The sequence below is a fragment of the Hakea prostrata genome, chromosome 9 (genome assembly GCF_041222555.1).
Source record: "Hakea prostrata isolate BN-2017 chromosome 9, UWA_Hpros_2, whole genome shotgun sequence".
Lineage (NCBI taxonomy): Eukaryota > Viridiplantae > Streptophyta > Magnoliopsida > Proteales > Proteaceae > Hakea > Hakea prostrata.
In genome coordinates, this window is record NC_142608.1 from 19,272,060 (window position 1) to 19,298,717 (window position 26,658).

The 26,658-nt window shown below is 37.9% G+C and overlaps 1 pseudogene; it reads left to right on the forward strand.

The window, feature by feature from the left end:
- Positions 1 to 23,436: 23,436 nt before the first annotated feature.
- LOC149004935 (terpene synthase 10-like) lies at positions 23,437 to 25,839 on the forward strand (annotated as a pseudogene).
- The last annotated feature ends 819 nt before the right edge of the window (positions 25,840 to 26,658 follow it).

Consider the following 26,658-nt stretch of genomic DNA (forward strand, 5'->3'; position numbering starts at 1 on the left):
ATCGCAGAACATAAAACCCAAAAGTGATAAATCGATTTGCATACACATATGACTTGAACCAACCCCAAGCCCCACATATACATAGCACTGAACCGATTGAACCAAACGGTTCAATAGAAACATCACTTAAAAGGAATAGTCCAGATTACCCTCCTAACAATCTCCCCCTTAATCTGTACATCCAAAAATGACTATAGTGAACTGGATTACGACCATCATCATCCAAGTGTACTTGCACACAAAAACAAAGAGACCACAATACAAAGCAAATAACAAATATGCAAAATACCTAGACATGCACTAACTATGCAACACTAAGGACTCCATGCAGATATACCATGCAACAAACTGCACCAGGTAGAGAAACCCTAATCAATAACTCATGATTCACAACTCACTCATATAACTATGAAGAGCACACATGCACACACCAGGCATATATCTCAGAAAAGAGACAAACAGAACAAGAGTCATAAAAAATTTGGGCAGCATCTCCCTTAAAACTGCAACATATGCGAACCTGATAAACAGACAAGACTACAACAAGACACACACCATAATCTAAAAACAAATAATATACAACTCAAAACTACAGAAACATATATACTAAGAGACAACATCACCAATTCCCAACAAATCCCAACAAATCAAGACAATGTAGAAATTTAGAAAGAGGCAATGACTTAGTACCACAGTCTGCAGGATTATGCTCAGTACTTACCTTTTCAATTAAAAGTGAACCATCGGTTATCTTATCCCTGAGAAAGAAGTATTTAATGTCTATATGCTTGGTCATATCATGAAAAACAGGGTTTTTACAAAAGAAGATAGCACTTTGATTATCAATAAAGACAACAGGCTTAATCTTTAAAATATCGAGTTCACACAATAAACCATTCAACCATATACTTTCTTTAACATATTCAGATGCAGCAACAAGCTCACCCTCTGTAGTAGACAAAGCAACTATAGGCTATTGTTGCACCTTCCAACTGATGCAATTACCAGATAACATAAAGAAATAAGAAGATAATGATTTCCTGTTATCTATATTACTAGCATAATCAGAGTCAGTATATCCTTCAAAAATAAGATCATCAGGTGTGGACTTGAACACTAAACCTTTATGAACAGTACCTCTCAAATACCTTAAGAGCCACTTGAGAGCAAGCCAATGTTCTTTACCAGGATTAGACATAAACCTACTCAGTACACTAACAGCATGAGCAATATCAGGTCTGGTACATATCATAAGATACATAAGAGAACCTAAAAGATTAGAATAAGGGATCTTTGACATTTTATTCTTTTCAAAGTTATTCTTAAGACAATGATCATTAGAAAGTTTAAAATGTGCAAAGGAACATTCACATGTTTACAATTTAACATATTAAACTTCTCAAGAACCTTCAACAAGTATAAACTTTGACTAATGAACATAACATCCTCCCCCTATTCCTATAAATCTCAATCCCTAGAATTTTCTTGGCTGTCCCAAGTTCTTTCATCTCAAATTCAGATTTCAGCTTGTCTTTAACATCTTGAATAAGATTAGAATCAACACAAGCAATCAATATATCATCAACATAAAGTATTAGATAAAACACAATAGAACCTGAAATGAGAAAATATAGGCAACTGTCATAAACACTTTTCTTAAAACCTACACTCAACCCAAATGAGTCAAAACGTTTGTTCCATTGCCTAGGAGCTTGTTTTAGTCCATAGAGAGATTTCTTCAACAAGCAAGCTTGTGATCCCTCTCCAGCTGCCGAGATGCCTAAAGGAAGTTGCATATATATCATTTCTTCTAAATTACCATGAAGAAAGGCAGTTTTGACGTCCAATTGCTCTATTGTCATTTTTGTCTGAGCAAACTAGGGACAACAACAATCTTATAGTCTTATACTTGGCAACTGGAGAAAAAATTTCATCATAATCCACCCCTTCTCTTTGAACAAAACCTTTTGCAACAAGTCTAGCCTTATATCTTTTGGAATTATCAACTCCATTATCCTTGATTTTAAATATCCACTTACAAGGTAATAACCTTTGATCCTTGGGCTTCTTAACTAGTTCCCAAACCTGGTTGTTATTTAATGAATCTAATTCATCATTAATGGCTTGAACCCATAAATCTTTATCTTTGGAATCCAAAGCTTCCTCGTAGGAACTAGGTTCATCAGACCCAATCTCAGAAACTGAAATATCAGTCTCAAGAGCAAAGTTGGCTAAATACCTTTTAGGTGGCCTAACCACTCTCTTAACTCTATCTCTTGCCAATTGGTAACCACTCAGATCAGGAACCTCTTCCACCTCTCCAGTGGAAGTCTCAGAAGAGGGCAATGGCCCACTTCCAACATCAGAAACTACAACCTCAGACATTTTATCACTAGAGCTAGGTTGCGGGGAAGTCAAGGGTTCTTCAGGTATACTAGAATCAAGAGTCTAAGTAGGACTTAAGGAAACATCAACCTGCCCTAAATTAAATTGAGTAAAGTCAGTCATTCTTTGATCAAGTGGATTCAAATTAGTATTGTCAATGGAAAGACAAGGGAACACACTCTCCCTAAAGAGAACATCCCTACTAACAAAGGTCTTGACACCAGGCACAGTCCTATCCCACAGCTTATAGCCTTTCACCCCCTCAGGATACCCTAGAAAGATGCTCTTTTTACTCCTGGGTTCTAATTTACCAATGCTCTGGTGAGCAAAGGATTCACAACCAAATACCCTAAGGTAGCCAAGACTGGGGGGTTTCCTCCACCACATTTCCTCAGGGGTTTTAAACCCTAAGGTAACAGAGGGACTCCTATTGATTAGGTGAACAGCTGTTGTAACAGTTTCACCCCAGAAACCTTTGGGAACCCCTAAACTGATGAGCATACATCTAATTTTGTTCAATATTTTTCTATTCATCTTTTCAGCAATACCATTTTGCTGAGGGGTATACTTAACAGTTCTATGCCTTTGAATCCCTTTGTCATTACAAAATCCATTAAACATTTTATTAACAAATTCTAATCCATTGTCAGTTCTTAATGTTTTAACTTTCTTTTCACTCAAGTTTTCTACCAAAGCAACCCAATACTTGAATTTTTCAAAAGTTTCATCCTTGGTCTTCAATAAGAAGATCCACATTTTCCTAGAGTAGTCATCAACAAGAGATAAGAAATAAGAGTTTTTACCATAAGACAAGACTGAAGCAGGTCCCCACAAATCAGCATGTACATATTCTAATATAGCTCCAGATAAGTGAGACCCAGCTCCAAAGCTTAACCTGTGCTGCTCACCTAAGACACAGGACTCACAAAACTCTAAGTTTTCAATTACATCATTGCCAAATAGGCTATGTTTATTTAGAGCTTGCATCCCTTTATTGCTAATGTGTCCTAGCCTAGCATGCCACACACTAGTGATGGTTGACTCACTTGACAAACAACAAATATTGGAGATATCATTTAGGAATGTACTACCCTCAAACACATACAAACCAGACTAAGAAATGCCCTTTAAACATACATGAGATCCCTTAGACACAGAAATACTACCCCCAGAGATACTAGTTTCAAACCCAACACTATCAAGGCTACTAATTGAAATCAAGTTTCTCTTCAAGTCAGGTATGTATCTAACATCATGTAAAGTGAAAATAGATTTATTATGATTAATCAATTTAACAGAACCAATACCAACTACATCACATAAATCATTATTTCCCATCATAACTTTGGCATTCTTTATCTCAGACAAATGTGTAAACCAGTGCATGTGAGGACATATGTGATATGTACATCCTGAATCTAAAATCCATCCTTCTTGCCAATTGCCCTCAGAGATGGTAAGCACCTCACTGATGTCTTCATAGACATTGGCTTGACCATTCTTGGAACCAGGCATATCATAATGGGAAGTCTCCAATTCATTCATTTTTTTTTCATATGCAAAGCAATTTTTCTTAAAATGTCTTACTTTCTTACAATAAAAGCATCTCTTGGGGCTTGCATCAGACTTGTTGTTCCCATTATTATTCTTGTTGTTATTTTCATGATTTTCATATACTTTACCCTTCCCCTTGGGTCTCCCTTGTTTGTAAGAGCCTTTGCCCTTTACAAACAGAAACTGACCTTAGTCTTACCAGAAGCCAATAGTTCTGACTCCTTATTCTTTAAGGCATCAATCAGTTATTCTAGGGAAATGTTTTGACAAGCATATTTAATTGAATTCTTAACAACAAGATAATCATTATGAAGTTAATTCAACAGGATAATTGACAAGTCTTGATTTTCCAATTTGGTCTTCTCCCCTGTGTTGGCTAAGTCTTGAATCAAATTCTTAAACATATCTAGGTTCTTATCAAGGCTGATTGTAGGGTCCATCTTAAACCCATACAATCTCTCCTTTAGATAAATCTTATTTCCTAAATTCTTTTTCTGATAGATTTGTTCAAGCTTATTCCAAACTTTAATAGGGGTATTGTCTTCATCATCAAGACACCTGATAACCCTATCAGTGATGTTTCAGAGCATGCAACCAATTGCATTCTCCATCACTTCAGTCCTCAAGACTGGGTCAATGCTTTCAAAGAAAGCAACTGGGTCATCTATGGATCTTAGGAGCTTCTGCTGAGCCATTAAAGCTCTAACCTTCCTCTTCCAAATCCCAAAGTCCCTTGTCCCATCAAACTTCTCTATATCTACCCTGGAACCCCCCATAGGAGTATCCAAACTTAGGTAACTGGGATTTCCCCCTAGACCTATTGCTCTACTCGAGCCTGTGGTAACCACACTGACCACACTGGGAGGAGTACCCTCCCTTGGTAGACCAAATCCCTTGCTTAGCTCCACTTTGAAGCCAGTACCATACACCAATCAGTATATACAAGAATAAAAATTCACAATACTGATATACAATTCTGAAAAAAGAAGATTATTATAACTAAGGATTAAATAATCAGATATTAATTAACCACAAATTCATAAGCTAACTTTATACAATTTCAGCAGCCTTTATTAAAAAATTGTTAACACAGCAGATCAATACAGACCAAATATTGTATCAAATATTAACAAAAGAATAGGGCAGCAGCTAGTATAATCAGAAATCAAGAAAGTAATGTGATTAATTAATCATTAACCATTTCAAAATCAGCCTTATTCATACTAGATTATCACCCATCAATTTAAAAAACAAATTTATCCAAAAAAGCCAAGAACATATGAATCATATAAACATGGTTTTATCATTAAACCGAATCTTTTAATTGACATATATAATCAAATCATATTATATAAGAGAGCATATATGACATATAACTAACAGACTATGAGAACCGAACCATGATGCATATATTAGAGGCAGCAACGAAAGAAATACAAGAAATCAGAATTTGTAAATTGAAATAATCGTTAACCATATGAGTAATCAATCAAATTAGGATGCAATTAATCAACAAAACCTAATTTGAATTCATAGAAGCATGAACCAAAAGGCTCTGATACCAATATGTGATCGTAATAACACATGCCCTAACTAGTATGGACCGAATCATGCAAGGGTATATCAAATGAGAGAGAGAGATGATGACGGAGTTCGGCAATGACTGCCTACATCTCCGGGATTCAAGTTCGAATCCAATCCACTATATTCAGGAGATTACAGAGAAGGAGAAGAAAGAGAGAGTTTATGATAACACCTGATTCAGGTGTCTATAGGAGCCAATACTTCCATCGAGTGATCTTCTAACATCACTGATCAAAAGCCCCAACCGAGCTCATCAAAGAACCTCCAAGAATCTATCGTTGCAGGAGCTTGAAGAAGGCAGCCATGGAAGCTTCACCGAGAACCCCAAATCGCAGAACATAAAACCCAAAAGTGAAAAATCGATTTGCATACACATATGACTTGAACCAATCCCAAGCCCCACATATACATAGCACTGAACCGATTGAACCAAATGGTTCAATAGAAACATCACTTAAAAGGAATAGTCCTGATAACCCTCCTAACACTATGCAATTATACATGTTGCAATCAAGTAATAAAAAGTGAGTAAGAATATCGTTCCCATGGAGAAAATAATCTTTTTCATTCTCAACATAAAATGGGATAAAAATTGAAGCAAAATTAATGAAGTTGATTGAATTAATAAGCAAATTTAAGGAAAGACAAGTGAAATAAACAAGAGAACATTTTGTTAATTAAAAGGATCAGTTTTATTGAAAGGGAAAAGAAAATTACAAGAAATATAAAGCACTCAAAGCTGCAACAATAGTTGCCCCAAACACCCTTTGCTCACCATTTCCTTATCAAGTGGTAAACTTAGTTGAGAAAGTTTTTCCAATCAAGGCTATCTTTAAGAAAACTGATCTCACACTCATATGTATGAAAAAAAAATATCATTACAAAACAGCAGGACCAAGCTAACTGAATTGAAACCTTGGCTGTTTCATTGCATCCCAACCCATTTCATGTTGCATTTGGACAAGCCATTCGAAGATCTTATCTGACCTCCTATCTTTTGCTTCTAACTTCGCCAAGAGGTCCATTACAGGATTTGTCCCACGATAGCAGCGGGTTATCTTGCACTGTACGGCTTCAAGAAATCCTTGCAACCTCTGCCATTTCTCTAGAACAATCCATGAAATTTTCCGTCCATTCACTGCCAAGACCACCACAACAGAATATGCTTCAATCCAGAGCCTTGAAATACCAAATGCTCTAGCCAGCGCTAACCCCTTTACCAATGGTTCAAATTCAACAACCACATTGGAACACACCTAAATAACAACGAAAATGATCAAGAACGATACCTTCACTTTCTTATCACACCTCCAGCCCTTGCACATCCAAGGTTATCAAGAGAGGAGCCATCTATGTTCAAATTGAACCACAAATCTGGGGTTAACAACCACCGAACCTCAAGAAGTTCTTTCCTATGCTTTATCTAAACATGGATGCCCAAGCGACAAATAATGATGATTGATGAGAACTTGCTGCCTCAAAGTATCTTCAAATTTGACTTAGCCAAACTGCAAATCCGCCATAATCTCTTGAAATACCCAAGCACTTTACCTTCGCTGCCCCTCATGTTTTCTGCTATTCCTCTCCATCCAAACATAGTAGGTAATAAAAGAGAAGCCCTTTAACCAAGGAGAACAAAAATGCTACAAAAGGCATAGGCATAACTAAATTCAAATCAATTATATTGGAAGAAGATGAAAGAAAAGAGAGTTTTATATTATCATTCCAAAGTATAGCAATTCAACCTAACTGGCCAACCGGATCAAAAGAAAAACCATTATGAAATCCAGTTTAGCCTTTTAAATCTCACTAGATTGCTGTTTAGTTTTCAAGAGAACAACAACAGCTAGCCATCAAACTGGATATATCTAAATCTAAGCTTCAGAACTAGAGCTTCTTGGTCAAACAATTGATGGTTTTCTTCCTTATCAGCATTGCATTTATTGAATATGAATCGAATTGATTTTATAGAATTGGGAAAATACAATATATATATATATATATATATATATATATATATATATATATATATATACATATACATATGTTAGGGATAATGGATGCACAACCACGAACAGAGAAGAACACAAGCAAAGCACACAAGAAGGATTTAATGTGGTTTGGCAAAACCCTGCTTACATCCACCAGAGAGAAAAGAAGTTCCACTATTTTAGAAAACTTCACACTACTTTCACACCCACAAAGTGTTACTCTTTGCTTCATTGCCTTCTAGGTTATCCCACAGAGACTATTTATAAGGAAACCTAAAACCCTAATCCTAATATAATTACAAGTTTAACCCAGAACTAGTAATTGAGCCAAACCTTGTTTCAATTACAAATACAACCAAAACTATAATTACATGGACACACATAATACAAGACACCCAAACCAAACAATCTCCACCTTGAAGAAAATCGTTGATGATGTCTCTCTGCAATCACCCATCTTTGTGTATCCACCACACCTTACCGCATGGCCTACATCTCCTCCAAGGATGCTTTTGTTACCTCCATCACTAAACCACCATGGTGCACCCCCCCCCCACCTGGGGTGTCCCGTATAGCTCATCGCCGCTATACGACGTGACGTGGCTCCATCTCTCCTTTTGTCACAGCTAGCTTCGAGAGATCACTGCCACTCACCAAATCCAAAGCGAAAGTCACTCGCTTCTTTCTAGATTTGACCTTGTTTTGTGCCTGAACAACCTGCAAATTTTGTCTACCTGTACCCTTCCCAAAGTGTCAACTGGAGCTCCACTTGTCTCAACACTCCCTGCAAGCCTGTACAACTTACCAATCATCTTTCCCCGCATCACAACCATTGATCCCCTTGAAACCTTGAGAACTCCACCTTCAGATAACCATCTAAAACCTTTAGAATCTAGAGTACTCAATGAAATCAGATTCTTCCTTAGATCTGGCACATGTCTAACCCCAGTCAAAGTTCGCACAATCCCATCAAACATGCGAATCCGCACAGTCCCAACTTCGACAACCCTGCTTTCCACATTATTTGCCATCTTGACTGTACCACCTTCACATGCATGATGTGTAGCAAGCAGATTCCTGATTGAACATATGTGAAAAGAACACCCAGAGTCTAAAATCCAATATGAAGTATTCAAACCTGATGATGAAGTCAGAAGGACATCATCTCCTCCATTATCGCTCAATAAGACAGCAATAGATGATTCATCACTCTCCCCATCCTTCCTTTTCCTATCCTCCTTACGCCTTGGACAATCTTTCTTTATATGATCTTCCTCTTTGCAATAGTAACAAGTTACTTTGCGACCAACAGACTTTAAGTGACCCCTTGACTTGCTAGACCCCTTTATTCTCCTATTTGATCTTCCTCTACTATGACCACCCCTTACAACCAAGTCACTACTTTCATTTGACTCCCTATCACGGCTATTTTTTCGTCGTGTTTCATTCATTAGCAGACCAGTAATAACATCGTCAAGTTTCAAAGTATCATTACCAAAAGGTAATGTGGTCACAATGTGATCAAATGACTGAGACAATGATGCCAACAAGAGTAACGCCTTGTCTTCCTCCTTGATCTCCTCATCAAGAGCCAACAATTCCGTCAAAATCCTGTTGAACTCATCCAAGTGCTTGTCAAAATTTGCTCCCTCTAACAACTGAAGGCCATATAACTATTTCTTTAAAAACAACCGATTTGTCAACGACTTGGACTTGTACCTCCTCTCTAGCTTTGCCCATACTTCCTCTGGATCTGCCACTCCGATGACTTCACGAAAAACATTATTAGCTAGATACAACTGAATCGTACTATTTGCAAGATCCCTCAACTCTTGCCACTCGTCTTCATTCATCGCCTTTGGCTTTTCTGATTTTTTTTAGATCCTTAACAGTCCCTTTCCACATAATGATGTTTTCACCCGTTGTTGCCATAAGGTGAAATTGTTATGACTATTAAAAAGTTCTATGGAGAAATTAGAACTCTTCATCGCCGTCTGATTTGTGCCCTTCATACCCGTCAACAACTTGAAAAACCTGTTCGTTGATCTCCATACAAACTCACAAAATCAATACCATCAGAGCGAAATCTCCTTTATCTGTCACTTCCACAGAGTCTGGAATGCCCAACAACCTTAGGAACACTTAATTCCGTACAAAAAACCTTCACACAAAATCATGTGGAAACAATCTGTACAATACGATCCGATAATACAATAGTGTTTGCCCTCTAAGTTAGAGGCTGGAGGGATCTTATGCCCCTTGCTCAACTTAAATCACCCCTACTTTAACAGGTGATCAAAGATTAATTCTGTCTTGGAGGTATCAAAGGAATAGCATAGGTCTACAGCCTTGGTCGCCTTAGTGTCCTTTCCTTTGTCTATATGGGGAGTCAAGTATATGCAAGTGAAGGAAGCTTCACTTACAAAATTGACTAAGCTAACTTCACGGTCCTGACAATCAACGTAGTAGAAAGGGTTCTAGGTTTGAGACCCTAACATGTCATTGGGTCTCTAGCTTTGATAGTAAGTACCTATGGACAAGGCCTTCTTTTGTTCCTCCTCTCCTAATAGGTATTGGTAACTCATAGCTTGGGACAACAACTATCTCAAGTTCGCAACCCCTAGCCAACAAACCTGTTTCTTATATCTAGGGTCAAACCATCCAAGGCGATTGTTACAAACTTATTTTGGCAATGCCAGAGTGCACCTAGACCTTAGCTCCTTGAAGTGCGAGATGATTCTCTCAACAGTTTCATTAGATGCATGTTGAAGATGGGTTAAGTCACTTATATGAACTGGTGGGGTTCTGCCATGTAGAATTGGGCATGGAACTTATCCTCCATGTCCTACAAACTGAAGACTGAATTGACAGGAAGGTTATAGTACCAAGTGAAGGCCGTGGACATGTTGTCCTCTCTAGAAAACTTGGTAAACTCAAAGACTTTGAAATTTCACCTAGATCTATCTAGCTATAGTATTCTCTAGGTGTGGTTTTTTGTAGACTGCCCTCATCATATGTAGGTCGGATTGATTTGATCTTGTCTTAACCAAGTAACTCCTTCTCGGTCAATAGGACCAGCCTACTACCCCTGTGGAGGCCTAAACTCAGGACAATCTCCTGGGCCCTCAACTGGGACTCCTCTTTGGTCCCCATTTGGTGAAAAAGTGTGAAATCTCCCGGATTTCTACCCCTTTAACCCATGGTTTCAAGACCGAGAACCCGGGCCTTTAGTCGGCAACAACTATGGGCCACTCAAGTAAAGCCCGAAGGATTGGAAATAGAACCAATGTTGGTGGATGACCCTTGTGATGACTCAACAACTCTCCTAAAGTTTAAGTGAAGAGAGAAGATTAATTACGATGGTGTAAAAGGGTGATTTTGGAACGTCGTAGACTGATGATGGAGAATCCGACTGACACTAATAAGGTATCAAATCTAAGATCATCGAAAGACCTTTCCAACAAGTCAAAAATCATTGAATTCGGAGTCCGTTTGGGAGTCCAAAATGGACCGGTCGGTTGGGCCGGTTGGGTGAACTAACCCCCCATTGCATTTTCTGTTTAGGGGCAAAAACGGAATTCTAGGTTTTTAAGCCTTATTTTATGTTTAACTCACCCGTAACCGCATTTCTTTATGCTAGAACGAGGTTGAGGCTGCGGGAAGAGGAGAAAACAAGGAGAAGAGTGGTTCCCATCCTTTCGAAAGTGTTTTGTGATTCGAAACTTCGCAAAAACATTAGGAAATGTTAGTTTTCTTTAATACTTCTTTTAGACACAATTTTGTGAGTATATTCTCTTCTATTCTTTTGTGAGATCTTGAAGAGGAAGAGTGTTTGGTATCTTGGATGCTCATCTTTTCTTGTATTAATGTTTCCCTTGAGTATGAGAGTAATGGTTTGTCCCCTTGCAAAGGATTTTGCATTTTGACTCTCCAGATCACCCACGAGTGATTTAGGAGAGCCAATTTGGGGCTTTTTGATCTAGATTAAATTGGATCAAATTGAATTTACACATAGGATACTTTTACTGCCAATTAGACTTTCCCAAAGTTTCGTTTCAATTAGACTTCGAATTGGTGGCGAATTAGAGACCAATCACTAATGAGGTTGAGAACTACCTTTTTAAACTAGTAGTCAGGATTCTGTTTTCATGTGAGATTTTGGGATATCCTTTGAAACCCAAATAGACTTTAATTTGTGATTATTATTTCTCTTGCATGAATAGGTTTATATATCTTTAGTCACTAACTTGTGGGAGTGGATTTTGGGACTTTGGAGAAAGGATCAAAATGAAAGGTGAGGAATATAGTTAACCTTATATTACATGTATAATGATGTTAGTTAAATTTTATTATTGATATGTTGATTTGCTTTTGTATTATCTTGTGACTATATCTTCTAGTTTTCAATATCTTTTGAATGGTAATATGAGAATGTATGAGATGGATGAGATTGAATGGATTGAGTTTTTCTTTTATTTTTAAATCTTAAATTATTAATATGAAAATATATGGTGATGTTGAATTAAATTACTGCTTTTATTTTATGTTGCTTACTAGGGTTGTGGGTTCACCCATTGCCCTTGTGACCTTATGTGATTTGGGAATGGGGAAAGCCCTTTTGGCATTTCCGTCATTGGACACTAGTAGATGTGGTATGGGACACATTCCTATGGTGCCCTTGGCACTTTTCCTGATTACCGATTGACATACCTAGAGCATGTCTAGAAATGTTTGATTAGGTGACCTCATGAGTACTACTACCCTTTCGGCAGGGGTATTGAAACCGGTTAATCCGTAATGTTAGTGGCTAGGTCCTGTGTGCCAAATAGACCCACTATCATCATAGAGAGGTAGGGTTGCATATAATAGATAAGGGTTCTTGGGCACTCAAGACTGGTAACCAACCCGTGAGAGGACATGGAGAGCATCATGTCCATTATATGTGGATGATTGCTGGGTTAAGGAATGGGATTCAACAGATGCCTGCCGTTGAAGATTCCATTCATAGGTAGAAAAAGATACTGAACCGAGTTGGTTGGTGCCATAGGGGAAGTATCCGGACCAACGAGACCATATGACTTTGTATTGGGCCTAGGATTATCCTTGACATGCGCCAGATCATATACCAATGGTGATAAAAGAGAGTGGTGACCTAATCCCCATCCATGGCTTGGTAGTACTTTACCCAACAACCGTGGAGAACCCAACAAACTTGCTTGAGTGCCGTGAGGGAAGAGTGACTAAGACCGCCCAAAGAAGACTAGTGTATGACTTAATGCGTTTCTATCATAGAGACTTCATGATAGAGTTAGGAGCATAATATCATAATCATTCATATATCATATTATTGTCATTAATTACATTATCGATATTCATGTTATATGTGTGGTGTGAAAATCTTGTTAATGAATGCATGATATGATGTTGAGTTGACCTCACTGAGTTTTGTTGAACTCATTCCTTTTCATATGTCTTTTTTTATTAGATTATACTACAGGTTATCATGACTTCTTCCAAATGGAGGATTCGTTGCAGACATGCCTTCTTGAAAGAGTGACCAAAGAAGAAGTGGATGTGCATGGAGCTTCATGTCTGTGTTAAGACTGTCCTTATGGGATTGGATTCCATTAGAGAATTAATTTAGTTTATTTTTCTCGCTGCAATAAAACTATCCTATTTTCTTTTCAAAACTCTGATACCTTTTGATTTGAAGTAATGAATGATTGTAATCATTATTTCAGATTTGATAACTTTATATGAGAAACTTGATTTATTTTTGTCAGTTTGATTTTATTATATCACATGTTGTATGGAATTATCATTGAACTTAGGTCTTGTGGTATATCACCCCCATGGCTATTCGGGTATGACCGGATCCAGCTGGGTGGGGTGTGACACAAAGGGTCTCTTTCAGGGACGTTTAGGGGGTCTGCCACCTATTTTGAAATGGGTTAAAAGAAGGATAACAATTATAACGGCCTCCAGCACTTTGCAAGTAAGGAACCTAACCTGCCTCTAGAGGAATAGCATTTTCCAGCTTTTATATAATAGTATGATAGTATGAATGTATGATATATATTTAACTATATAATTAATGCTTAAATGACCAATTATCTTTTTTTTTTAAATCCTATATTAACGCAATGATTAAATAACCTGAGGAGCATTTTGGTCCCTTCACGTTTGAAAATTGAATAAACTTAACAGCAGCTAACGGTGTTAATCTGCTTGGGACTAGGGGTGCATGTTTGGCCCTGACGGCCCTGACCCGTTGTAAGCCCGCCCTGAACCCGAACAGGGCTTGGGCTCAAGATTTTGGCCTTGATGACTGGTTAGGGCCAAAATATTCTGGCCTTGACTAGGGCCAAGGGCGGGTCTGGGGTTACTCTTTGGTTCGTCAGGCCTGTTCCTACCTGTTCTTAATTTCTCGCATGACCCTAGCCCTAATCCTTGCCCTAATTTTGTCCATGATGTTTGATCTCAATAAATTAAGAACATAGAAAAGGATAGGGCCAATTAAGGCCAGGGGACAAAGACAGGGCCAATCAAGGCCAAAGATAGGGCCAATTAGGGCGAATGAGCTTGGCTTGGCCCTGTAGGGCTTAGGGTTAGGGACAGTAATCCTTGGACCTGAATTAGGTTCAGGGTGGGAATGAACTTAAATTAGAATGTATAGGGCTGAGCTTGGGATTGCAAAAGCCGGCCCAACCTGACCCTGTTGTAACCCTACTTGAGACTCATATGTAAATATTGCATTAAGGGACTCAACATTAGTTCATGGTACACTAAAACAACCCACACACACAAAACTCTAATTATTATCTGTGGAGAGAGAGAGAGAGAGAGAGAGAGAGAGAGAGAGAGTTTAAACATGGTTCAGCTGAGAAAGAGCTTAACATGCATCCACACAGATCCAATGGAGAAATCAACCTCCATCACAGATTGAATGGCTCCTTTTCATTCAGCCATTCCGAATGGAGTTATTTATAAATAAATGGTAGAGGCTCGCGAGTCCAATATTATTCCAAGGTTACTAGGACTCTTAGCATAAGAACCCTATCAGAATAGGTGGTGGAGTTGATTCTTGTCATAAGGGTTGGTGCAGCTCAAGTGATGAAGTTGTGTCTCAATTGGACATTTATCAGTTTGCCTCTTCTTAGAGTCCTTAGCAAAGCAAGTGACGGCTAGGGTTGGTCTTATAGAATCCTTGCTTGTGTTAGCTTTGTGATTGGTGGCTAAGGGTTGATGTATAGAGTCCTTGCTAATGATGTAAAATAGTTTAGTAATCAGAAATTCTAAGTTTCATAACAATCATTAATACCTTCATAGTTATAGCGTGTCGTATATATATATATATATAATTTCGCAATTACAATTTAGACTTGTATATGTTCAGAATAAAATGTTTATGGCCATAGATTTTTCTCAATGAATTAATAATTTGCTGCTATGAAATTGGTATTACGATTTTATCATAAACTCTACACCTAAAATCCGTAAACCCATATGCAAATTGGATTTTTTTATTGTATGACACAAAATTACATAAATACCCCTAGTAAAATACTTTCATATTAAACCTACCTCCCATTTTAGTTCCAATTTTATATAATATAAATTTCATATTAAATAGATGCTATTTATCCCATTCACACATAAAACTTTTGTGAGTAATGATCTAGGAAAGAATGAGATATTCTTGTCAATGTAGGGTTGGTAGAGTGGTAAGATCCATACTTCTCAGTGGAGAGGTCATGGTTCGACCCTTGCGAATGACAAAGCTCCCCCCTGAGGATGTAATCGAGGTACATGCAAGCTGGCTTGGATGAACCTCAGATACCAAAGAAGGATATATTCTTCAAAAGAATATCCAAATTAAACTAAGATCCTACCATAGATTTACTCTGAATAATTTATACCTAAAATTTGGCAACAATAAATTTGTTATATAAAAAAATTACGATGCAATAGTTTAAGGGTGTCAAAACCTAACTCAAACCGTTAAAATCGGACCAAATCGGCCCATTATAGCCCAAACCGCCCCAAACCAAAGCTTAACGGGCTGTGTTTAGGCTAAACAACCTTAGTCTGCAGTGGTTCAGGTTTGGCCGGGCCTACTCGTGTGTGGCCCGCTAGCCCAAACTATTTGGCTCGAAACTAGCCCGAACTTGAACCAACCCATTAAACCCGTTATAAATTTTCATCTGGACCCCCTGAGGTTTGATCTTTGTCATTTTTAGTCCAAAGAAATGGATACTTTGCATCTGCCTCCCCTGAGGTATCCAATAAAGTTAATTAAAGACAAATTGTGATTTTTATGACCAAAATACCCTTGTATCTATTATACCGTAAGATTGCATCATATCTTCACAATTAAATCCAACAGTGAGAATTAAAAAAAGTATTTATATCTTATAAATTTATCAATTATTAAATCTTTGAATATAAAAATATTTTAAATTTTACATTTTAACGATTTAAACTTTCTTAAATTTTCTTCCCAATCGTTACGTCTTCTTCATCTTCTTCATCTTCTTCATCTCTGTTTCTGCCATGGCCAACAGATCTTTAAACCCTAAATGGGGGAAAGAAAAAAACTCTACGAAAACCAATACACCAACAGAAACCCTATGTCTAATCGGATTTGCACATCGGCTCACCTCTTTCTCAATGAACTTCGTGAAGAATCGTTCCACCCGAACTGTGGAGACATTTAGGCGCAGAGTAAGCATTGATCGCAAATTAACCATACCTACAACTATTTCTTCTACTTTGAATCCCATTGATATCAAGATTCACAAATAGATGAAAGTGTTTTATAAACAAAGTAAAGAAGGAAACGACCTAACATCATTAACTGTCAATCTGGGCAATCCCATTTTCCTTTTATGATATTTCTCCACAGAAAGATAAAGCATTCCAAAGGAGACGAGTGGGTTCTCCAGTGACTCGTTCGTGGGCCAATTGCAATTCCCTTCATCCACCTTCGAATTGGTGAGCCGATGTGAGCCAATGTGCAAATCCGATTAGACCTAGGGTTTCTGTTGGTGTATTGGTTTTCGTAGAGTTTTTTTCTTTCCCCCCATTTAGGGTTTAAAGATCTGTTGGCCATGGCAGAAACAGAGATGAAGAAGATGAAGAAGATGAAGAAGACGTAACGATTGGGAAGAAAATTTAAGAAAGTTTAAATCGTTAAAATGTAAATTTTAAAATATTTTTATATTCAAAGATTTAATAATTGATAAATTTATAAGATATAAATACTTTTTTTAATTCTCACCGTTTTGGATTTAATTGTGAAGATATGATGCAATCTTACGGTATAATAGATACAAGGGTATTTTGGTCATAAAAATCACAATTTGTCTTTAATTAACTTTATTGGCTACCTCAGGGGAGGCAGATGCAAAGTATCAATTTCTTTGGACTAAAAATGACAGAGATCAAACCTCAGGGGGTCCAAATGAAAATTACCCTAAATTTAATTTAAATGTAAAAAACAGAAAAAACCCCCAAGTATCCATTTGTTTTCCTTTATTGTTTTGCTTTAGAATATGCAAACAACAAGCCTGTCAAAGCCTTCGCCATTTGGAAGATGGACTTAGTAAATATTTAGCAAGTGTATTATCATTTGAAAATCTTTTAATGCTTTATTTTGATCCATTTTTACAAGTGTCAAGAAGAGGGAGGAGAATAAGTAGGGACAACCCATAAAAATTCATTAAGATGCCAACTTTCTTTTGTATATTAGTTCTATAATTTGTACTTCTTTGTAGAATTTTGTTTTTTTTTTAACACTCAACACAAGAGACTTGGAGAGAACTTAATGCTTATATGTGTTCACATGCTCTTGATAAATTCCACACATCAACAAGGTACTCAAAACATATCGTTAATAAACCTGAACCCAAACCATTAGTAAACCCAATTCTAAACCGTTAGTCCAAACAGTAACTCAGCCCGAACCCAAATTGCACCGGCCTGAAACCGTTATTTTCTTAATGGGCTGTGTTTGAGCTGAGTGTTTTTCAACCTGTAACCATTAGGCCTAGCTCAAACCATTGACACCCCTACAATAGTTCAACATAGACTATTTACAGTTATAAACATCCGGTAAGTGGTAACTAAAAATCTGTAGTGACTCACATACTATGAAAATTTATACATTTAAATACTTGTGGCAAAAAATTATCCTTTATCTTCAATTTTCTGTTTGCAACTACAGATGGAATTTACAGTTGTGAGCAGATATAAGTAAGAAATCTACAATTATGGGCTATTGCCATGAATTGTTTGATTTACTATTGAAGAAAACAACAATTATTAGCACTTTAATTATGTTTTAGTGTTGCTAGAAATCTTTTCTTTGATTTATACTTGTTTAATTGAAAGTTTTCTTTCGGCCAAAAATTACTTAATTGTTCGGTGGCGTGCATGCTGGAGTCACTACATGGATATCACCTTCATTCGGGCATGCCTCGTTTCGCTGCAAAGGTGGATTTCCGAAAGGCTTATGACTCTGTGCAATGGAGTTTTCTTTTCACATTGCTTCTTCGTATGCAATTTCCTCCTATTTTCATAAATTGGGTGGTTCAGTTGGTAACAAATCCTCAATATGTGGTGTTTTTAAATGGTGCTCAATCCCCCTGCTTTATAGTGAACAGGGGTCTTCGGCAAGGATGCCCTCTTTCCCCAACTTTGTTTAATTTGGTGCTTCAAGTGTTTACTGACTCTCTATCTGTAGCTGCCTGCTCGGGTGAATTCAAGTATCATCAGTTTTGTGAGAAGCCGAAAATTACTACTATATGCTTTGCTGATGATTTATTTATATTTGGTAGATCCTCAGTTGCAAATATGGCATGTCTTGCCAGGGTCTTGAGCGACTTCTCAGCAAAATCGAGTCTTTCAGTGAATAGGGATAAATCAACAATCTATTTCTCCAATACTCCCCAACTGATTCAGGAAGTCTTTCAACAATCACTCAGGTTCCCAATTGGTGTCTTGCCTGTTCGTTATCTTGGTATTCCTCTTACTTTGAAGCATCCTACTCCAGCGGACTTTGCATCTCTTATTGCCAAGGTGGAGGGTAGGCTAAATGCATGGAGGGCAAAATCTTTATCTTATGCGGGGCGGTTGACGTTGATTAAATATGTCCTTTACGGCATTATTGGGTATTGGGTGCAGTGTTTTAAGTTACCTCAGACGGTGGTGCAATCCTTGGAACGATCCATGGCTCGCTTCTTATGGTGGGGTGCTAGAGAAAGTGGGTCAATTAATGTTTCTTGGCAAAAGATCTGCAAACCTTTTAAGGAAGGTGGCTTGGGCATCAAGGATATTTCCAATTGGAATTTGGTAGCCTTGGCGAAGCAAATTTGGCTCATATGCATGAATTCGTCATCTCTGTGGCAAACCTTTGTTCGACATAGATGGTTGAAGAAGAACACTATTTGGTCCCTTCCTCTGCCGAGTCGATGTTCTTTCTCTCTTCGGGCCATATTGAAGGTTAGATCACTGATTATTCATAAGATTCAATACTTAGTGCATGACGGATCCACCATATCAACTTGGTTTGATCCATGGTTGGAATCGGGTCCACTTAATAGCCCTGGGTTGTTGGTGTCTACTGCGGTTGGCAGGGAGCCTCATTCTCGCGTTTCAGACTTGATAGGTGATCATGAAATGTGGAATGGAGAGGTAAATGATCCTGTGATTTGTGAAAAGTGGCCTGAAAGTTCTAAGACTCCCATATTTCGTCGTTTGGAGGGGGACAAGCCAGTGTGGACAGCCAGTTCTTCAGGTGATTTCACTATTAGTTCGGCTTATAGTATGCTTCGTCAAGCAAGTGAAGAAGTGGGTTGATATAATGTGATTTGGTCATCTAAAAACCCAAAACGGTTTGCTTTTGTTGCTTGGCTAGCCTGCCTTGAGCGCCTTCCTACCAAGGACCGATTAATCTCATGGGGTAAGAATATTGATCCAACTTGCTCATTATGCCAATCGATAGAAGAATCGCATGCTCATATCTTTTTCTCCTGTCCTTTCTCGTTTGGTGTTTGGAGCCGTCTCATGATCCTTCATGGGCTTAAGGATCCTGGTCCTCTCCAATGAGCAGACGCCTTACAATGGTGCATTGAGCATTTCAGGGGATCCGATAGCTTGAATGATGTGAGACGATTGAGCTTTGTTACCATGATTTACTTTTTATGGCAGGAAAGGAATAATCGTAACTTTCAGAAGGGCCCTCGGAGTGACCTTGACATCTTTTACTTAGTGGCTAAGATGACTCGATTACGGTTTCAATTTGCAAAGCTAGTGGTGGAGGATTGCCAGAGACAGAGACAATTCTTCTCTAGTTGGGGTATTTCGGTTTCTTTTGCCCAAGTTAAGAGTTCTGTTCATTATTGGTTACCACCGCCATGGGGTTGGATCCTGATCAACTGTGATGGTTCTCTCCGGGGACATATTGGAGGGTATGGTGCTATGGCTCGAAATTGTAGAGGTGATGTTATTTTTGCTTGTTCTGGTGGCTGTGCTAATGTGGGTGTTTTTCATGCTGAGATGCTTGCACTTCGGTGTAGCTTGCAATTTGTGCAGCAATACGGCTGCAATAAGGTTTTGGTGCATTCAGAGACCAAGTGGCAATTAGGACTTTACTGGGTACTTACCGCCCACATTAGGGAATACTAACACATTATTGAGGATATTCATCACTTGAGATATTTGTTTCAGGAGTATATTTTGGTGCATGGTGTTAGGGAGACTAATAGTTGCGCAGATTTTTTAGCCGGATTGGCAACGTCGGACCAAGAAATTTTGTTGGATCCTCTCTCTTTGCCTGCTCAGCTCTCTCAATATGTTGTAGAAGAGTGACAGGGTCGTAGGTTCTTTAGAACCTAATCTTGTATTATTGTTTGTGTTCTATTTATTTATATTAATATAAAGTTTCCTTTTCTCCAAAAAAAAAAAAAAAAAAAAGAAACATGTGGAATCCTTATGTAGTAGGGTGATGAAATAGGAAAAGGAAAAAAAAATGATTTTGTAGAAAATTTTTTGATGGTGGGTCTTACTTTTGTTATATCCCAAACTTTTCCACAAAATATCACCTATTTAATAGGACTTTCAAACTGAATGAGGTGGGAAAAGTAATATAGCACATAGCAAATAAATTTTTCTTAATTTAAGGAAGTTTGTTTGATCACTTTTCCACCCAATTGAACCAAACAAACCACACTTTGAGATTTCATATAAAATTCTACTTTTTCCCTCCCCTTTATTACCCACTCCACTTCAAATTCAGCTAACAAATGGTGCCTTGACACAAATTTTGAAACTGCTAAGGTGGTATTCTGGATTCTCTCCTTGCCCTGAGTTATGAGGGGCTTATACTTAATTTTGTTAAAAAAAAGACTCAAACAAACTTGTGTAATCTTTTTAGAGAAGATTGAAACTAACATGTCTCTTGAAATAACTTTGAAACTCGTAAGATCTTGTGACAGAAGATTGAAACTCCTTTTATTGAATCTAAACTAGAAAAGCTCCAATTTGACCGTGGCTGAAGGGTAACCTACATTTGCAGTGAAGAAGATAGTGTTGTGTTGTTAACATGTGTGTTCCAAATAATACAAGGGACTGGATTTATACTACTTACACTTCCTCCAATTTTGCACTCCCTAATTACCTTACCCAATCTGCAAGAATAACTCCTCAAACTGCAAATTTGATTAGGATCTATATCCCTTGCAGCAATAGGCCTAAGTACTGGGTAAAAACTGACAAGCGCTTTGGTCAACTTAGCCAAGGTGCATCACGCACGATCCTCTAACCAGCTTTGAACAAACGGAGATCAGGGGCCCAAACAATATTTCGACAATAAGTTGCTTTCATCGGGGGAAGAAAAAAAAAAAAAAAAAAAAACAAAGGACCAGTTGGTGTTTTGACACTACGTGAACCATGAAAACAAAAGGTTAAGGGATGCAAGAGATTTCTTCGTCATTGTCAGTAATCACATATTTCAAGCCTTTGGAAGATAACTCAAATCTTAGGCTATTGGCATGTCTTCTTCGTATGTGGTTTCTATCGTTTGACAAGATTAGGTTTATTATGGTGTTAGTTTATTATGGGTTCCATTGTCTGAGCAGATTAGGTTTACTTAATGTTTTCCAGCTTTATATCGATGTGAAATGAAGAAATCTGTCATCCTTAACTTTTTTTTTTGGTAAGAGCTGTCATCCTTAACTTTGCATGCCTAAAAGGCTAAAACGATGTAATTTCTATTCTCCATTTGTGTGGTTAGAAATGAATTCCCCATCCGATATTTTGCTTTAAGAAAATGAAAGTTCACAAGGTAGGTGCACTATGCCAACATAGAGGCTCAACTAGGACCTCAGCAAAATTGTTTACCAAGACATCGTAGGTTAAGATGTACGTGTGTGAACCTCCTCTTCTTAATTGAATTTGTCTTTTTCATTCATTCATGGTTTAGGATTCTCTCCCCTATAATGGAGAGTACAGAGTACTCTTCTATGACTTTCGACCACAGTTGAAGGTGCCTTTCATCGATGAGTTGGGGTTCTCCCCCTAAAAAGGGGGGGGGGGGGGCTCCCTAATAAAAAAAAAAAAAAGAGGGGCAAAAAGGTTCAGGTGATGGGTCATACTTATTAATGACTAAAATGGTCATTCTATATCTCCCGGTCTGAACCAGCAGTTGCACGATCCGACCAGGTTTGATACTTAGTAAAGTTCGACCAGGCGGATCATGGTAGGACCGACCAGAGTGATAAACAGCATCCACCTAACAAGATGAGAAACCTCACAAGGGTAGAGTCCTACCAACCAACAACCACAGAGGAGTTCCAGTTAGGTAAAAGAACTCTTCCAAAGAGTTACTCTCCTATGGCAACTCTCATTAGAGTCATATTCCGAATATAACTCCATCACCATACTCTATATAAACACCTCAGGTAAACACTATGAGGTAGGTATTCATACTTTGTGTGATCAATTACTTGAGTTCTCCATTGAGTAGTTGAGATCATGTTATTGGTACTCACTTGTTCGTCGGAGACGTACCTCGACCCCCCAAGGTCGAGCTTGTATCTTGCAGGTTCATGACAGGGAAGGACGAGCGAGATTGTATCAACAATACTTATTAAATTTTAAATTTTTTTCCCCCACTTGTAAGTTGTAAGCCCAAAGCTGCCCCGCCAGGAAAAATGAGCCACCATCTTCGTTGATGGTGTTCGTTAAGTTAATAATCATCATTCAAGCCTAACTAGTGCACTCACTGTATTTGTCTACTTGAGGGCGCTTTTGATAACGTTCTTAAAAAACGTTTCTGGCGTTTTTCTGTTCTTTGGGAATGGAAAGGAACGGAAGAACGGGTTAGAGGCGTTTGACAAAACGGTTCGTTCTTCGGTTCTTAAAGAACTGACCAGTCAGAAAAGTGTTCTAAAGAACGCTTTTTACAGAACATAAAAAAGATGTTTTTACCAAAGAACAGAAACGGAAGTGATAAAATTGGTTTAAATTGAAGCCTTAAAACAAGTTTATCAAGCACCAACTTATTTTCAACCAAAAAAAGAAAAAAAGAGAAAAAGAAAAAAACACTAACATATTTTATTAGTGTTTTAAAAATATTTTCAGAACGGATTTATCAAATGCCCAATTTCAAGCAAAGAGCGGTCTTTTAGCACAGAAACATTAAAAAACGGTTTTGCATAAGAACTGGTTTCTCAGAACAGAAACGTTACCAAACGCAGACTCAGTTTCTGGAAGTTTCTTTACAGGCGTTCTAGCTTGAATGTTAGTACCGTTTCGTGACGTCTTCGGGAAAAAAAAATCTAAAAATCTATGGTTGTATGGCTATCACAAAGAAGTATATAAAATTGGCAAGCATTTACACCGAAAAAAGAACGAGAAAGAAATGGCCCTTAAACTTCATGCTTTGAACCCTCCCTTCTATTTTCTAGAGTTCCCTACGAGATATACTATACTACGAGATTCATGCAATCTACGATTGAAATCACAAATCAGACCTATTTCTAATGCTACCATTCAACCCCAAGCGGAAGATAGTAAGCCATCAGTTGTCTACCAACCTACCATTTGGGACTATGATTTCCTCGAGTCCTTACATAGTGACTATGAGGTAATTAACTATATATATATATATATTTAGTTGCAGTGCTTTTTTTCATTTTTCATTTTTCTTTCTGTAGTTTCTTCATATTGGTTTTCTTGACTATATATGTAGGATGGCACATTCAGACCAAGAACTGAAGAACTTACAGAAGATGTCAAGGTTATGCTAAACAAAGAGGTGGAACCGTTGGCTCAGCTCAAACTGATCGATGATTTGCAAAGGTTGGGCTTGGGACACCTCTTCTATAAAGAGATAGACCCAATCTTACGAGCCACATACGGTAACAGAAAGATAGAAAAGTTGATCAAGGATAATTTATATTCAACTGCTCTTCATTTCAGGCTTCTTAGGCAACATGGATATCTGGTCTCCCAAGGTACCCCATAGTAGTGGTTAAAGGTTGGTTTTGTGTGTGTTCTTGAAAACATAACAAGACTTCTATGATTGCAGATGTGTTTAGTAGATTTATGGATGGAAAAGGAAAGTTCCATGAGTACCTCTCCGATGACAGTGCGGGAATGTTGAGCTTGTATGAGGCTTCATACCTTGGTACTGAAGATGAAAGCATCTTGGATGAAGCCAGAGACTTCACTAAAAGAAATCTTGAAGAGAAGATGAAGGATTATAAAGACTCAAATCTAAAGGCTCAAGTTAAACATTCTTTGGAAGTTCCTCTGCACTGGAGGATGCCTAGGGCAGAGACAAGGTGGTTTATTGATGTATACCAGCAACAACAGGACATGAATCCTATAATTCTTGAATTGGCCAAGCTGGACTTCAACAGGGTGCAAGCAGTACATCAGAGAGATCTTCGAAATGCATCAAGGTATGACTAAGACATGGCAACATGATGAGTGTATTTCTCAATCCACTATGACTTGTTCTAATTGAATCACTCGCTTTGCTAGGTGGTGGCAAAATCTTGGTTTAACGACAAAATTGAAATTTGCAAGGGGCCGACTTGTGGAGAGTTTCTTGTTTTAGTATTGGCATTACCTATGAGCCCCAATATGAGCGTTGTAGAATGTGGCTTACGAAAGTGATGAATTTTGTTTTAATAGTAGATGACATTTATGATATATATGGTTCGATTGAAGAACTTGAGCTTTTCCCTAGTGCAGTTGAGAGGTTATTATTATTATTTTTTTTAATATTACTCATATGATTGTGTTTTTTTGGGTACTCGTTAAGAAAAGAGGTTATAATTAATTAACTGAAACTGGCTGTTTTTGTTTCAGATGGGAAATGACAGCAGTGAATGAACTTCCAGATTACATGAAGATTGTTTTCTTAGCCCTCTTCAACACCACTAATGAAATGGCATATGACATTCTCAAAGAACAGGACTTGGATATCTTACCATACTTGAGGAAAACGGTAGAATGTCTTTAATCCCAAAATATCATCTTTTGCACATAATACTTGAAGTTAATTTACTAAAATTTCCGGTTTTTTGTGGAAAATTTCTTTTTTTTCTTGACCTGTTTGGGCTCAGTGGGTGTATTTCATTAAGGCAATGTTGGTGGAGGCCAAGTGGTGCCAAAGTAGAACAATCCCTTCCACTGAGGAGTATTTGAAAAATGGATGGGTTTCATCATCTGCGATGGTATTTCTCGTCCACACATTTTTCGCTACAAGACAAGAGATCAATCAGGAGGTACTCCAACATTTGGAGAGCAACCCAAGTATAATATTTGGTCCTTCCATGATTTGTAGGCTTTCCAATGATCTTGCCACTTCATCGGTATGTAAATAAGTCTTCCCTATATTTCTCCTCATTGTTGATAAATCACAGAGCCTAAAAATGTTCCTTTTGGGTCCGATGTAGGCTGAACTACAGTGAGGAGATGTTTCATCCTCAATCCATTGTCACATGCAACTATGCAAGAACATGCAAGAACATAGAGTTCCTGAGAAAGCAGCCCGTGAACACATTAGAGACAAGATCATTGAGATGTGGAAGCTGGTGAATAAATCTATAACCAGGTCTTCTTTCTCTGGACAATTTGTCCAATTTTGTCTAAATTTTGCCCGCACGTCACTCTTTGTTTATGAATATGGAGATGGACTCGGTACCGAAAGTAGCAAAAGCAAGGACCATGTGTTGTCCTTAATAGTAGAACCTATTACAGTTGGAGCTCTGTAACTCGTCTAAAGTATGTTGATGATGGTTTACTTTTTTAGTTTTGTAAGAGTAGATTATGTAACAACGGGTATTGTGTTCAGCTTTGTGAGTCTAGATCAACCTCATCCAGGCTGCCCAGACAGCCGAACACCCATACTCACATGAATGTGAGACCCACACTCACAGTATCGGTGTATAAATGTCCAAGAAAATGTAAATTGTTAACACAATATAATAAAAAAAAAGCTTTATAATTAAAATTACAAATCCTTCCACAACATCACTTTGAACCCAGCAAGTTAACTGTCACTCGAATTTGCTTCCCTCAAATGGTTGTGAAGAACACACCTGACATACAAACATCCCCATATCCCAAATATTCCACATCAAATTAACCATGAACCATGGACGGTGGTGCTTCTACTGCAAGATGGCCACTGCAGTGAAGTGATCGGAGTTTACCTACACTCTCAACCATGCGACAACAAACATAAGTACTTGTCCATTTCCCTCATTTACTCAAACACCATAAACACCTAAGCTATCTTTGACCAAAACCATCACAATGGAGTGATCTCCACGTTGGCAGAGACCGAAACCAGTTAGGGCCCTCGAAACAGGGATTTTGAACTTAACCTTGATCCTCCACCTATGGAAAACAGGATAGAACTGTTCTAACTAGGTTATCCCCTACTGAGTCCCAGTTTTTTTATGATAAAATCTAGCTGGAATACCGTCAATACTGGGAGCTTTTAAACCCCCGATTTGTAATAGGGCATCTTGTATTTTCTTCTGAGAAAATTCTCTAAACAGCTAAGAATTCATAGCATTTTTGATACAACAAGCACTAGATTGATGAGAAATTTGAACCCCCGATT